The sequence below is a fragment of the Lissotriton helveticus genome, chromosome 9, assembly GCF_964261635.1.
Source record: "Lissotriton helveticus chromosome 9, aLisHel1.1, whole genome shotgun sequence".
Lineage (NCBI taxonomy): Eukaryota > Metazoa > Chordata > Amphibia > Caudata > Salamandridae > Lissotriton > Lissotriton helveticus.
The window spans coordinates 195704549-195720003 of NC_136070.1; positions in this window are offsets into that span (position 1 = coordinate 195704549).

The following is a 15455-nucleotide window of genomic DNA, read 5'->3' on the forward strand; positions in this document are numbered from 1 at the left end:
GGCGGCGGTAGCTAGAGTGAGGATAGGGTCCCTCGTTTCACACCACTATCCGGTGAAGCGGGGTACCAGACAGGGATGTTCCCTCTCCCCCCTACTATTCACCCTAGCGATTGAGCCACTCGCAGCTGAGGCCCGGACGGGTAAACATTTTCAGGGCATAAACAACAGGGAGGGTCAACAATTCATCTCCTTGTACGCAGACGACCTTCTATTATTCCTAGAACACGGATCGGGGGCCCTGAAGGGTGCGGAGCGACTCCTGGAGCGCTTTGGAGCATTGTCAGGGCTGACAGTCAATTGGGCTAAAACCTGCTTGTTCCCTCTGAGGCGAAAGACAGAACAGCCAGACCACCCACCCGAGATTAGATGGGAGTCCACCTGCTTGAAGTATCTGGGAGTCTACATATACCACACGGCGGCAGACCTGATGGAGGGTAATGTGGGCGGCTGCATGCGGGCTCTGAAGGGCAGTATGGTCTTTTGGGCCACGCTCCCGCTATCAGTCGCTGGGCGCATTTCACTATTGAAAATGATCGCCCTGCCGCACCTTTTGTATTACTTCCGTGTCCTGCCCGCCTGGATACCTAGATCCTTCTTTTGTCACCTGAAATCTCAGTAGACCTCCTACATATGGGGAAAGGGCAGATGTAGAGTGGTGCTAGCGACGCTCACCCGCCCGAAAGATGAGGGCGGCATGGTGGCTCCTGATTTTGAACTTTACTATTTAGCTGCCCAACTGCAGATCTTTACGCAGGAGATAGCGAGGGTATTTCGAGGTCCGGAGAGCGAGAGAGGCGGGGGCACGCCGCGCCTTGTTCTGGCCTACATCACTTTGCAGCAGAGGATCGCTCTCAGAGACCTGACACCCGAGGAACGGACGTTCAGACTCTGCTGGAACCAGTCCCAGCGTCGTACGGGGGTGCAACACCCATATGCCCCAGAGATACCCCTGGGAATGCTCACAGCGCTCCCCCATGGAGGTGACTGGTCGCAGTTGCAGAGTTGGGAGGACGCGGGACTACAGGTGGTAGGCGACCTTTACGAGAACGGGGAGCTTGTCCAGTATCAGGAGCTGCGGGAGAAATTTGGCCTACCCAGAGGGGAGTACCTACTGCATGCTGTGGTGACTAGGGCCATCCAGAGGCACTGGAGAGGAGGATTGGCAGAACCACCGACAACTATGGCCTGCCAGTACGCCATGATGGCAGCTGGAACCTACAAGGCAGTGACATTCTTGTACTCCAGAATGCTCCGGGAAAACCTACCACCACTGACGCTGCTGAAGGACAAATGGGAAATGGACCTTGATAAGGAGATACCTGAGACGACGTGGGCTCAGTTAGTGAGACGGGCTAAAAATAGCACGAGAAATGCACGCTTTCAGCAAATCCACTTTTATGTGCTCCAGAGGGCCTATTTGACCCCAGGCAAAATCAAGAAGTATTTTGGTGGAGCTAATGCGGCATGCCTGAGATGCGCTTTAGAGGGAGCGGAGTTGGAACATATGTTATGGTCATGCCCTGGCCTTCGGGCGTTTTGGCAAGCGATAGGTGATACTCTAGTTGAGGTGACGGACAGGACACTGCAATACGATGTAGCGGTTTGCCTATTACACTGGTTTCCACACATGCCCAAAAACCGAATCACAAGCAAATTTATAGACATGGGCCTGATCATAGCTAAAAGAGAAATCACAACGTAATTGGAAGGCGAGAATAGGTCCTGCCCATAAGAGATGGGTCAATGAGTTCTTGAGGTGGGCCGCATGTGATAGTACGCATGTGATAGTACGCACCGCTACCAGATGGCTCGCCGTACACCGAACGATAGAGCATTGGAAACGGCGGCAGCTTGGGAGGCATTGGTTCAAGCCTTTAGGGACAGCACGCTACAGGAGGATGAGGTTGACCTGGGCGGGGATGAGCACGGCTCCCAAGACACACTGGGGACACCGCATATCTAGGACAACACTAGACGACGTCTCCTGATCACACCCATAGACGAGACACTGGCAGGAAATTATGAGTAGGTGGTGAATGTTTGGGAGGGGGGGAGGGATAGGGGGTCGGGGATAGTTGGTTACTGTTGGGAGATCCCAAAGAGGGGAGTGGAGGAAAAGCAGACAAACACGTTGCCAAGAGAGTGGATTACACCTGATGTGCCTTACCAGGCTTTAAGAATTCTTCCTCTTATCGCCGCCCGACCTCCGGGTTGTGGGCCTCCAGGCTGTGTACAGTACTGATTGGAGACAGAAGAATGTAAGAGCGAATAGGTGTTAATGCTGTGATGTAACTGCTGCATTGTATGTCTCCAATAAAAACAATTTTGCAGAAAAAAAAGTGTTCATCAAAAGAAAGAAGTAAAGCAGAAGGATATTAAAAGGCTTGAAACGTTTTATAGTGGTGTTGGAAATGGCCCTTTTTGCAGGGTTATTTCCAATCATTTTGCTTCTTCTTCCTTTATTTTTCCTGACCTGTGGTTGTTGGCTTTGGACTCTGGGCACTTTACCACTGCTGATCAGTGCTAAAGTGCATATGCTCTCTGTACAAATTGCATTGTGATTGGTAAGCATGGGCGGAAAATCCGTTCCGCTTGCGGATTTTGCGGATTTTCGGCAAATTCGCAATCTGCGAGGTTCGCGAATTCCCCGCAAAATCCGCGAGCGGAACGGATTGGGTCAAAAGTTGAAGCTGACTTTTGTAACTATTTTAGAATGGCGCCGACAAGCTGCCAGCAAGCTGCCAGAGCCATTCTAAAATAGCTACAAAGTCAGCTTCAACAGGAAGCACTAATAGATAAAGTAAAGCAGGTGCTCGAGTTGAAGGTCAAATTAAGTTACACAATCATTAATCACCCCGAGTTTGGGGTGATTAATGATTGTGTAACTTAATTTGACCTTCAACTCTAGCACCTGCTTTACTTTATCTATTAGTGCTTCCTGTTGAAGCTGACTTTGTAGCTATTTTAGAATGGTGCTGGCAGCTTGCCGGCGCCATTGTAAGTGGGGCTGAGGGCAGAAGGGCACAAAGTGGGACAGAGGGCAGAAGGGGACAAAAAACGAGTGGGGCAGAGGGCAGAAGGGCACAGAAACAAGTGGGGCAGAGGGCAGAAGACCACAAAAACAAGTTGGGCAGAGGGCAGAAGAGCACAAAAAAACGAGTGTGACAGAGGGCAGAAACGAGTGGGCAGAGGGCAGAAGACCACAAAAACGAGTTGGGCAGAGGGCAGAAGAGCACAAAAACGAGTGGGACAGAGGGCACAAACACGAGTGGGGCAGAGGGCAGAAGACCACAATAACGAGTTGGGCAGAGGGCAGAAGAGCACAAAATCAAGTGGGACAGAGGGCAGAAACGAGTGGGGCAGAGGGCAGAAGACCACAAAAACGAGTTGGGCAGAGGGCAGAAGAGCACAAAAACGAGTGGGACAGAGGGCAGAAATGAGTGAGGCAGAGGGCAGAAGACCACAAAAACGAGTTGGGCAGAGGGCAGAAGAGCACAAAAACGAGTGGGACAGAGGGCAGAAACGAGTGGGGCAGAGGGCAGAAGACCACAAAAACAAGTTGGGCAGAGGGCAGAAGAGCACAAAAACGAGTGGGACAGAGGGCAGAAACGAGTGGGGCAGAGGGCAGAAGACCACAAAAACGAGTTGGGCAGAGGGCAGAAGAGCACAAAAACGAGTGGGACAGAGGGCAGCACCGAGTGGGGCAGAGGGCAGAAGACCACAAAAACGAGTTGGGCAGAAGAGCACAAAAACGAGTGGCACAGAGGGCAGAAACGAGTGGGGCCGAGGGCAGAAGACCACAAAAACGAGTTGGGCAGAGGGCAGAAGAGCACAAAAACAAGTGGGACAGAGGGCAGAAACGAGTGGGGCAGAGGGCAGAAGACCACAAAAACGAGTTGGGCAGAGGGCAGAAGAGCACAAAAACGAGTGGGACAGAGGGCAGAAACGAGTGGGGCAGAGGGCAGAAGACCACAAAAACGAGTTGGGCAGAGGGCAGAAGAGCACATAAACGAGTGGGACAGAGGGCAGAAATGAGTGGGGCAGAGGGCAGAGGACCACAAAAACGAGTCTGGCAGAGGGCAGAAGACCACAAAAACGAGTTGGGCAGAGGGCAGAAAAGCACAAAAACGAGTGGGACAGAGGGCAGAAACGAGTGGGGCAGAGCGCAGAAGACCACAAAAACGAGTTGGGCAGAGGGCAGAAAAGCACAAAAAGGAGTGGGACAGAGGGCAGAAACGAGTGGGGCAGAGGGAAGAAGACCACAAAAACGAGTTGGGCAGAGGGCAGAAGAGCACAAAAACGAATGGGACAGAGGGCAGAAACAAGTGGGGCAGAGGGCAGAAGACCACAAAAACGAGTTGGGCAGATGGCAGAAGAGCACAAAAACGAGTGGGACAGAGGGCAGAAACGAGTGGGGCAGAGGGGAGAAGACCACAAAAACGAGTTGGGCAGAGGGCAGAAGAGCACAAAAACGAGTGGGACAGAGGGCAGAAACGAGTGGGGCAGAGGGCAGAAGACCACAAAAACGAGTTGGGCAGAGGGCAGAAGAGCACAAAAACGAGTGGGACAGAGGGCAGAAACGAGTGGGGCAGAGGGCAGAATACCACAAAAACGAGTTGTGCAGAGGGCAGAAAAGCACAATAAGGAGTGGGACAGAGGGCAAAAGGGCACAAACACGAGTGGGGCAGAGGGCAGAAAGGCACAAAAACGAGTGGTACAGAGGGCAGAAGGGCATAAAAAAGGAGAGGGTGGCAGTGATGAACCAGAGGGCGCATCACGGTCTCGCCCCAAAAAAACCCCGCGAACACGCAAAGCGCCCCGCGAACATGCCAAAATGCCCCGCGAACTCGCAAAGCGCCCCGCGAACATGCAAAAATATAAAAATCCGCAAATTCGCACAAATTCGCGAATTTTGCAGATCACGAACTCGCGAATCCGCAAATTTGCGATTCGCGAATTCGCAAAATTCGCCCATGCTTAGTGATTGGTTATCCATGATTGCCATATTTGTTTTACCAGTAGGTCCCTAGTAAAGTGCACTGAGTGTGCCAGGGCTGGTGATTCAAATCCTACTAGTGGGCCTGCAGCACTGATTGTGCCCCCCACATGAGTAGCCCTAAAATGGTGTCTCAGACCTGACACTGCAGTGCCTGTATGCAGTTTCTAATTGCCATGTTGACTGGGCAAGTGCACCCACTTGCCAATCCCTAAACCTTCTCTTTTCTACATATTAGTCACGCCTATGGTAGGCCCAAGGGCAGGGTGCATTGTAGGTAAAAGGTAGGACATGCCCTGATGTGTGTGGCATGTCCTGATAGTGAATTACAGCCATTTTCGTTGTTCACTATTGCAAGGCTAAATGTTCCTCATAGGCCAGAATGGGCAGTATGATTATAACATCTTATAATCCTAACTGACCCAGGGAACATGTTGGAAATTCGAGTTTAGTATACCTGAACTCAGAATGATAAAATACATTTTTTAGTGAAGTTGGTTTTTAAGATTCTGTGTTTGAAAATACCACTTTTAGAAAGTAGGAATTTTCTTGACTAACTATCCAAGCCTGCCTCTGCTAGGTTGTCTATTCCTTGTCTGACGTTTGAGTGACACGGGCTGGGGAATTCCAGGAGACAGGGTGAGTCAGCACAGGGCTGAATAGAGCTATCTACATGTTGAGTGGTGGGAGGAGTTGCACCTGGGACCTGAATGGGGCTGTGCCTGCCTTCCACAATGCTGGCTCCACCCTCTGGTGGTGTGTCTGATGTCCCTGGCCTACACTGTGAAAGGAAAGAAGGAGTCATGTAAACAGAGTGCTCCAGGACTGACCAGAACTGGTTTGGACTAGGCTAAGGCCTCTCTGCCTTCAGAGAACAAAGAAAATATTGGTATAAAAAGGGATGCCCAGAACTTTAGATCATCCTGGAAAAAGGAAGGAACCTCTGCCAAGGAGAAAATCTGGAAGACTGAAGAGGAAGGACTGCTCTGCTGTGTGTCTGTGGGCTGACATGCAGTTGCTATTCTGCCAAGGAGAAGGGAAGGACTTTGCTGTTGCTGTGTCCTCTGCTTGAAGAGATCTCCAAGGGCCTGTGGAGAGCTGGCCTCCTGTTAAGAAGTCCCAAGAACAAAAGCTTCCCCCCTGAACTCTGCTGTGTGAGTTCTGACCTGCCTTGAGTACTTGATCGAATTGTGGGGCCTCTGTAGGTTGTTTCCTGCTGTTTGGGGAGCTGGAAAATGAGAAAAGAAGAAGATGTACAATTTTGCATGCATCGCTCGCTTGCGGAGCGCATCGTCGACAGTGCGAGAAGATTCCCGTTGCCGCGAAGATCGTGGCAGCGCCTGTTGCCGCTGCAAGAATCGACACATCGTTTGCTTGCAGAGCGCATCGCCCCGGTGAGAGAAGATTCCTGTTGCTGAGAATATCATCTTAGAGTCTGTCGTCGATGTGAGACCCGTTGCACCGCTTCCCTGCGGACCGCATCCCGTCGCTGCGAACATCGTTGCAGAGTCCAATGCCAGCGCATAGAGGGGCCGCGACAGAAGAGGATCAATGCTGCGCCGTGCAGCGCCGCTTCACCAAAGATCGTCGCCGCCCCGAAGATCGTCGCATCGTGCCTGTGGAAGACGTTTCCTACCAGAGAACCTGCAAACTGGAATCCATACAAGGTATCGCATCGCTCCCCATACAGACCGGGTTCGACACAACCCGCACGCTACGTGCAGTGGGGTTGTCGCATTGGCTCCCCAGTGTCTCAGTAGTGACGCATCGCTTGTTTTCTGACGCTGAAGCAGCCACTTGGAACTTTTGTCGCATCTATAGGTACTTTGGGCTAAAAGTGGCACAACTGTGGATTATTTTGGTGCAAACCCTTGAACTCTTTGTAAAGACCTATTTTGGAGCAGTGTATGTTGGATTGTTGACGTTTTGGTCTTGTGTAGTTTAAATAAAAATACTTTCTTTTTCTAAACTGGTGTGGAGTCCATTTGTGGTGTTTTGACTGTGTTACTGTTTTTTTTTTTTTTTTTTAATATTTTAAGACCTTTATTATTCAACATGTACGGTACACAGCATTTAGCTTACAACCCAGCTGGGCCAGCCGCGTATCATTTGAACTGTATCATGCGTATCAATTGAACACAGCCTTAAGGCCGACAACCCTGGGGTTCGGCGGCACATAACGATCTGTTGCAGTGGTGCACAATCATACAAATATTCGGTAACGCAAAGGTATGGGTCTGTGTGGTTTTCTCTTTTTGTATGCGAACTCATATCTACAGAGCTATGTTAGCCTTTTGACTTCATGAAGACTCAGAAGGCAAGGAGGACGCCACGCAGTTCAGCTCCCACCATCAAAAATACAAGCCAAGTCAAAAGGCTTTAACATAAAGATTTCCAACTCCAGAGTGGATCTATACACATAAGAGTGAAGTAAATTAAAAGTAACTCTTGTCACACAGTAAGACGGAGAAAGGAGAAGAAATATCAGAAGGGAGCTTCCAGAGGCGTCCTCCTTATGACCAAGAGATAAATGGAAATAGGACCGTACTGAAGTGGTCAAATTCCATACATTCTGAGGAAAGACCGAGAATATCGAGTGATAAGAAATTCCATAGTAACAAAGGGAATGAAAAATATGAGCAGATGCTAAACGGACTCATAAGACTAGAGAAAAAGATCCAGGGAATATGACCTGGATGTGATCAATCAGGGAACGAGTCCTGAAGAAGGTGCAAGAATAAAAGAGGCACCGAAACGCCGCGTCGACAGTTTTGTTCCTACTAAGATATTATTCTACTACTATGTATAAATATGTCTTTTGTAAACATAGCTATACAAGCAGTTTTTAAACTTATAATTGTTTTAATGAATGTGTTATGAATATGTTTTGTATCAATTGAATATATATCTTACAGTGTTTTCTCATGTAACAGTATTGTGATACTATGATCTTTTTTAACAAAATTTTATTAATAAACGCACAAATATTTTAAAAAAAAAATAAGTCTTTGATTCATATATGGTTCCCCATTGCACAGAAGGGTCTTGATATTTCACGTTGTAAATTTGGTAACCTAGACAATACTGCACAATCTCTTTCACGTAGGTGATCACCCCAAAGGGGTTAGGCACACCGCACATAAGGTACAATCAGGAAAAGGTACTCCGTTTTTGCACAATTGTCGACCCAATCCTTTTCCTGACAGAAAGGGTAGCTCCCTACTCATAACTTTTGTAATAGGAACTGCCCAGTCGGAAGAGATGTGTCTTCCATGAGATTGGCGAAGGGGAGGAGGGCACCATCAGAGTATAGATCTCCCAATGTTTCCACTCCCGCAGTGGTCCAGCTGTCAACCTTTGCAGCCGTTAGAGTCCCCGTCGCACTCGGGGTGCCTAATAGAGGGAGTATCGGGGCATATGGTATTGTCGCCCGGGTTAGACGCAGGCAGTGGAGGAAACATCTGCGCGCTACCGCAAGATGTAGTTGTGATGGGCGGGGAGTCTGGGTCAGTGGATGAAACAGCATTTGGATCTGCAACTGGGACCAGACAGTGGTGTCCGTGGCTGTCTCTCCCAAGTTCTTACCACCTAGCCATCCTGACACCCACTGCATTTGCGCCGCCAGATAATATAACTCCAGATTGGGAACAGCTAGTCCACCCGCTTCAGTAGGCATATATAATTTCGCCAGCGCAACGCGCGACTGGCCCTTGTTCCAGATCAGGTCGCGCAGCAGGACTTCAAGGTCTCGAAACACCCGGGTGGGGACATAGGATGGAATATTAGCAAAATAGTATAGTAGCCATGGCAGGACTATCATTTTTGCCAGGGCTACGCGTCTAGGAACGTTCAGTGGCAGCGTTTTCCAGAACCTGACCTGCGATCAGATGGATGCGATCGCTCGCATCAGGTTCCCCTCCAATATGTCCGCAGGGTCACGGTAAATGTGGATCCCAAGATATCTGAATGTCGTGGGATACCACTGTAATCTCTCGCCCCCGATGCGTATCTCACTCTCGGGAGCATTCGGGTCAAAGGAGTAGGCCCCTGATTTGGCCCAATTCACCTTCAATCCTGACACTTCTTCAAAGGTGCAGAAAATGTCAGTCAGGGACGCCGAAACATCACTTAGGTCTTTGACATATAGGAGGAGATCGTCTGCATACAATGACACCGCATGAAGGCCATCCGCCATTGGTATACCCCACTCCGCCCCTCAGGGCCGCAGTGTCGCCGCCAGGGGTTCCACAGCTAAGGAGAACAGCAAGGGTGATAGGGGGCAGCCCTGTCTGGTGCCCCTCTGCACACGTACAGGGTCAGAAAGTAGCGCACCAGTGCGGACGCGGACCGTGGGTCTGCGGTATAAGAGGCCAACCATAGTTTGATAGTCGTCCCCTAACTCAAATTTATCCATGACTGCTCGTAGGTAAGGCCTTTCCTCGAAGTCAAACGCTTTCTCCAGGTCCAGTACCAGGCACCCGGCACGCGGCCATCGTCGTGTGGCGTACTCCTGTATGCGGAATAGACGGCAGATGTTATGGGACGTGTGTGGCGTCGGTACAAACCCGTTTTGGTCGTGGTGTACTAGTGCGGGTACCATAGGGGCTAGTCTGTGGGCAAGCGCGGAGGCGAGGATTTTATAGTCCGTATTGAGGAGGGCTAAGGGGCGGTAGGATCCCATCCGCTCGCTATCTCTGTCGGGCTTGAGTAGAGATACAAGGGTAGCCTCATTAAGTGTCCGGGGTAGGGAGAAGCCGTCCGTGGCTGCAGTGTACTTCTTCACCAGGTGGGGAATAAGGATGTCCGAGGCGGCCTTGTAGAATTCGGCTGGCAAGCCATCCGGTCCCGGAGACTTGCCATTCGAGAGATTAAAAATGGTGTCGCGGAGCTCCTCGGGGTCCAGCGGCGCTCCGAGGTCATCTTGCTGCTCAGCCGTTAGGATGGGCAGCTGTATGGGCGAGAGATATTCGGTAATGTCAGCCAGTGGGACACGCAGCCAGGAACGATACAATCCCGAGTAGTGACCAGTGAATGCCTCGTGTATGTGGCGCTGGGTGTAGAGTAAACCACCTCCTTCTGCCTGTATTGCTGAAATGGGGGTCGAACGATCCTCCCGTGCAATCAGCCAGGTTAACAGCCTGCCAGGCCTATCACCCTGTCGGTGGACGCGGGCAGAATGCACCGCGAAGTTGATGTTGCATAAGCGTTCCAATAGGCGACCATGTTCCGCCGTGGCCTCCGTCAGTCGAGCGCCCGCATCTCCCACTGCAGTGCGCTCAAGATCCAATAGCTCAGTCTCCAGTCGCGTCAGATCGTTTTCAAGCTGTCTCCGCATGTGTACCTGTGTCCCCAAACAGAGTCCCCGGGTCACAACCTTCAACGCGTCCCATTCGGTTTTGGGAGAGGACGCCGTGCCAGCGTTGAGTTCAAAGTATCGAGCCGTCTGTGGGAGTAGGGAGTCACGGAAGGTCGCGTCTAGTAAGAGGTCCGGCTGGAGGCGCCAGGTGGGGATAGGCAGATGTGGGTTTTCCCAAGCAATTACCAGTGTGTGTGGATTATGATCCGAGTGAGTGCCGCCCATGTATTGCGTGTCCTTGACCAACGGGAGAAGATCAGTGGGGATCATGTATCGATCTAAGCGTACGTGTAGTGCATGCGCTCCTGACCAGTAGGAATATGTTCGTGTTGTGGGGTTGCGTGCCCTCCATGCATCATGGAGATCCCATTGCATGGCCCAATTGAGGAGGGTTTTCGTGGTGGTGTGTGTCTGGGCATTGGCCGGGGGTGCAGTAGATCTGTCTAGATTTACATCCAGGATACATTTGTAGTCGCCCCCAAGAATCCATGGGATTCCATGCCAGGACGCCAACCTCGTGGAGAGGCCGTCAAAGAAGGTGCCCTGGTCGGTGTTTGGGGAGTAGAGAGAGGCAAGTACCACAGGGCGCCCATCAAGTCTGCCTTGGGCTATCACATATCTGCCCTCTGAGTCTATCCGTGTGTCTATGACCGCCCACGGGGTGCCCGGTCGGATCCACATGAGTGCCCCACGAGCAAAGGAGGAGTACTCCGTGGCGTAAAGCTGTCCGCGCCACCTGCGGCGCAGTGCGTGTACCTCCGCTCTATTTAAGTATGTTTCCTGTAACAATGCTATGTGAAATTTGTGACGTTTCAAGTAAGAATAGATTTGGTAGCGTCTCAATGGTGTGTGCATGCCTCTCACATTCCATGTACATATCTTGATCTCAGCCATACTCACCAGTGCGGCAAGAAATACCCGCCCCACCCACCACCCGTCTCCTAGGCGAGAACTTCCACGGGTCCCCTGGCTCCCTTCCCCCACTCAGATCAGACACAGGCACCGGCACATGCAAGAATAGTTTAGGCAATTCTCCAAGGGCGGGGGTGGGATAATAATCATAATGTCCAAACAATGCAAAACAGTAACAAATACCAAAAGGTCGGCTTCACAACATGTCGCCCTCCAAACACACTAAAGAGGCAAAGAAACAATATTCAAGTCTAGGGGGTAACGTGTGCTAGTCACAGTCTCGGCTGCCCACTTATTCAAGTAAGGAAAGGGGGATCGTTGGTCCTCCCCTGGGCCATATGCCGTGTGCACCATATGGCCAAAGTCACTGTTCGGGAAGACAGCGTCGCCCTTTGTGTGGGGCCTCTTGTTCGGCTAATCTCGCATAGGGGAGAAAAGCAGATCTCACTCCCCAAGTCTCTGGCCTAGGAAGGTTTCTAGGTGGTAGGGGTAGCAGGTATGGAGGAGAGAAGGGGAAGAACTGCAGCATGTTCCCACCACCGCCTTACCTTCTCAGTATCTATATGGCTGGGGGGGTACTCACTGCGTCGAGTTCACTCCATCCTTCGCCAGGGCGGCAGGAGATATCTCGGGCAACGGCCCGCACTCACAGCGTCACAGTATCTATCTGGTTCCCGGCTCCGTCCCTGCTGTCCTGGCAGGGTCAGTTGGGATTACTTGCTTGGCTTCAATGGAGCAGGTCAGCTGTCTGTGGTGTGATATCTGGCAGATCTATGGACAACTGGGAGTCTGGTATCCCGTAGATAGCGTCATCATCGCTTGGAACTATCCGTGGCTGGCATCCTGAATGACGTCCGATGCTGGTAATTTGCTCAACTGGGAGACCCTCCGGAGTGCATCTTGTTGTTCCTGGATCATTTGGTCCGTCGGCGGGGAGTGGCGCGTCGCTTCCTCCTGGCGGCGGGTCTGTTGGTCTCTGTTCCTGCGACAACATCACGGTCCACGCGTTCGTGGTCTCGTCTCATAGCTCTGTGCCTGCCTGGGTGCCGTATCCGTACCGCTGTCGAGCCAGTCGCTGACTTCTTCAGGAGTGTTCAAGAAGAAGGTCTTGTCCCGCGCCACCACTCTCAGCTTCGCAGGAAAGAGTAGGGAATATTTGAGGCCTGCAGTGCGGAGTCGCCGTTTTACTTCCAAGAAATTGTGCCTCTGGCGTTGTACCTGTATAGTGTAGTCTGGGAAGAACATCACCGTAGCATTGTCTATGCGAATTTCCCCGAGTCGTCTAGTTTCGCTCAGGATCGCGTCTCTGTCTCGATAGTTCAGTATCTTGAAGAGTAGCGGCCTCGGGTTGGAGCCCGTGGTGTGAGGCCTCGTGGGTACGCGATGTGCTCGCTCCACTACAAAATAGGGCGAAAGCGCGCCTTCGGGCAGTATGCCTCTCAGCCAGTCCTCTGGGCGAGAGATATTCGGTAGTGTCAGCCAGTGGGACACGCAGCCGGGAACGATACAATCCCGAGTAGTGACCATTGAATGCCTCGTGTATGTGGCGCTGGGTGTAGAGTAAACCACCTCCTTCTGCCTGTATTGCTGAAATGGGGGTCGAACGATCCTCCCGTGCAATCAGCCAGGTTAACAGCCTGCCAGGCCTATCACCCTGTCGGTGGACGCGGGCAGAATGCACCGCGAAGTTGATGTTGCATAAGCGTTCCAATAGGCGACCATGTTCCGCCGTGGCCTCCGTCAGTCGAGCGCCCGCATCTCCCACCGCAGTGCGCTCAAGATCCAATAGCTCAGTCTCCAGTCGCGTCAGATCGTTTTCAAGCTGTCTCCGCATGTGTCCCTGTGTCCCCAAACAGAGTCCCCGGGTCACTACCTTCAACGCGTCCCATTCGGTTTTGGGAGAGGACGCCGTGCCAGCGTTGAGTTCAAAGTATCAAGCCGTCTGTGTGAGTAGGGAGTCACGGAAGGTCGCGTCTAGTAAGAGGTCCGGCTGGAGGCGCCAGGTGGGGATAGGCGGATGTGGGTTTTCCCAAGCAATTACCAGTGTGTGTGGATTATGATCCGAGTGAGTGCCGCCCATGTATTGCGTGTCCTTGACCAACGGGAGAAGATCAGTGGTGATCATGTATCGATCTAAGCGTACGTGTAGTGCATGCGCTCCTGACCAGTAGGAATATGTTCGTGTTGTGGGGTTGCGTGCCCTCCATGCATCATGGAGATCCCATTGCATGGCCCAATTGAGGAGGGTTTTCGTGGTGGTGTGTGTCTGGGCATTGGCCGGGGGTGCAGTAGATCTGTCTAGATTTACATCCAGGATGCAGTTGTAGTCGCCCCCAAGAATCCATGGGATTCCATACCAGGACGCCAACCTCGTGGAGAGGCCGTCAAAGAAGGTGTCCTGGTCGGTGTTTGGGGAGTAGAGAGAGGCAAGTACCACAGGGCGCCCATCAAGTCTGCCTTGGGCTATCACATATCTGCCCTCTGAGTCTATCCGTGTGTCTATGACCGCCCACGGGGTGCCCGGTCGGATCCACATGAGTGCCCCACGAGCAAAGGAGGAGTACTCCGTGGCGTAAAGCTGTCCGTGCCACCTGCGGCGCAGTGCGTGTACCTCCGCTCTATTTAAGTGTGTTTCCTGTAACAATGCTATGTGAAATTTGTGACGTTTCAAGTAAGAATAGATTTGGTAGCGTCTCGATGGTGTGTGCATGCCTCTCACATTCCATGTACATATCTTGATCTCAGCCATACTCACCAGTGCGGCAAGAAATACCCGCCCCACCCACCACCCGTCCCCTAGGCGAGAACTTCCACGGGTCCCCTGGCTCCCTTCCCCCACTCAGATCAGACACAGGCACCGGCACATGCAAGAATAGTTTAGGCAATTCTCCAAGGGCGGGGGTGGGATAATAATCATAATGTCCAAACAATGCAAAACAGTAACAAATACCAAAAGGTCGGCTTCGCAACATGTCGCCCTCCAAACACACTAAAGAGGCAAAGAAACAATATTCAAGTCTAGGGGGTAACGTGTGCTAGTCACAGTCTCGGCGGCCCACTTATTCAAGTAAGGAAAGGGGGATCGTTGGTCCTCCCCTGGGCCATATGCCGTGTGCACCATATGGCCAAAGTCACTGTTCGGGAAGACAGCGTCGCCCTTTGTTGTGGGGCCTCTTGTTCGGCTAATCTCGCATAGGGGAGAAAAGCAGATCTCACTCCCCAAGTCTCTGGCCTAGGAAGGTTTCTAGGTGGTAGGGGTAGCAGGTATGGAGGAGAGAAGGGGAAGAACTGCAGCATGTTCCCACCACCGCCTTACCTTCTCAGTATCTATATGGCTGAGGGGGTACTCACTGCGTCGAGTTCACTCCATCCTTCGCCAGGGCGGCGGGAGATATCTCGGGCAACGGCCCGCACTCACAGCGTCACAGTATCTATCTGGTTCCCGGCTCCGTCCCTGCTGTCCCGGCAGGGTCAGTTGGGATTACTTGCTTGGCTTCAATGGAGCAGGTCAGCTGTCTGTGGTGTGATATCTGGCAGATCTATGGACAACTGGGAGTCTGGTATCCCGTAGATAGCGTCATCATCGCTTGGAACTATTCGTGGCTGGCATCCTGAATGACGTCCGATGCTGGTGAATTGCTCAACTGGGAGACCCTCCGGAGTGCATCTTGTTGTTCCTGGATCATTTGGTCCGTCGGCGGGGAGTGGCGCGTCGCTTCCTCCTGGCGGCGGGTCTGTTGGTCTCTGTTCCTGCGACGACGTCGCTGTCCACGCGTTCGTGGTCTCGTCTCATAGCTCTGTGCCTGCCTTGGTGCCGTATCCGTACCACTGTCGAGCCAGTCGCTGACTTCTTCAGGAGTGTTAAAGAAGAAGGTTTTGTCCCGCGCCACCACTCTCAGCTTCGCAGGAAAGACTAGGGAATATTTGAGGCCTGCAGTGTGGAGTCGCCGTTTTACTTCCAAGAAATTGTGCCTCTGGCGTTGTACCTGTATAGTGTAGTCTGGGAAGAACATCACGGTAGCATTGTCTATGCGAATTTCCCCGAGTCGTCTAGTTTCGCTCAGGATCGCGTCTCTGTCTCGATAGTTCAGTATCTTGAAGAGTAGTGGCCTCGGGTTGGAGCCCGTGGTGTGAGGCCTCGTGGGTACGCGATGTGCTCGCTCCACTACAAAATAGGGCGAAAGCGCGCCT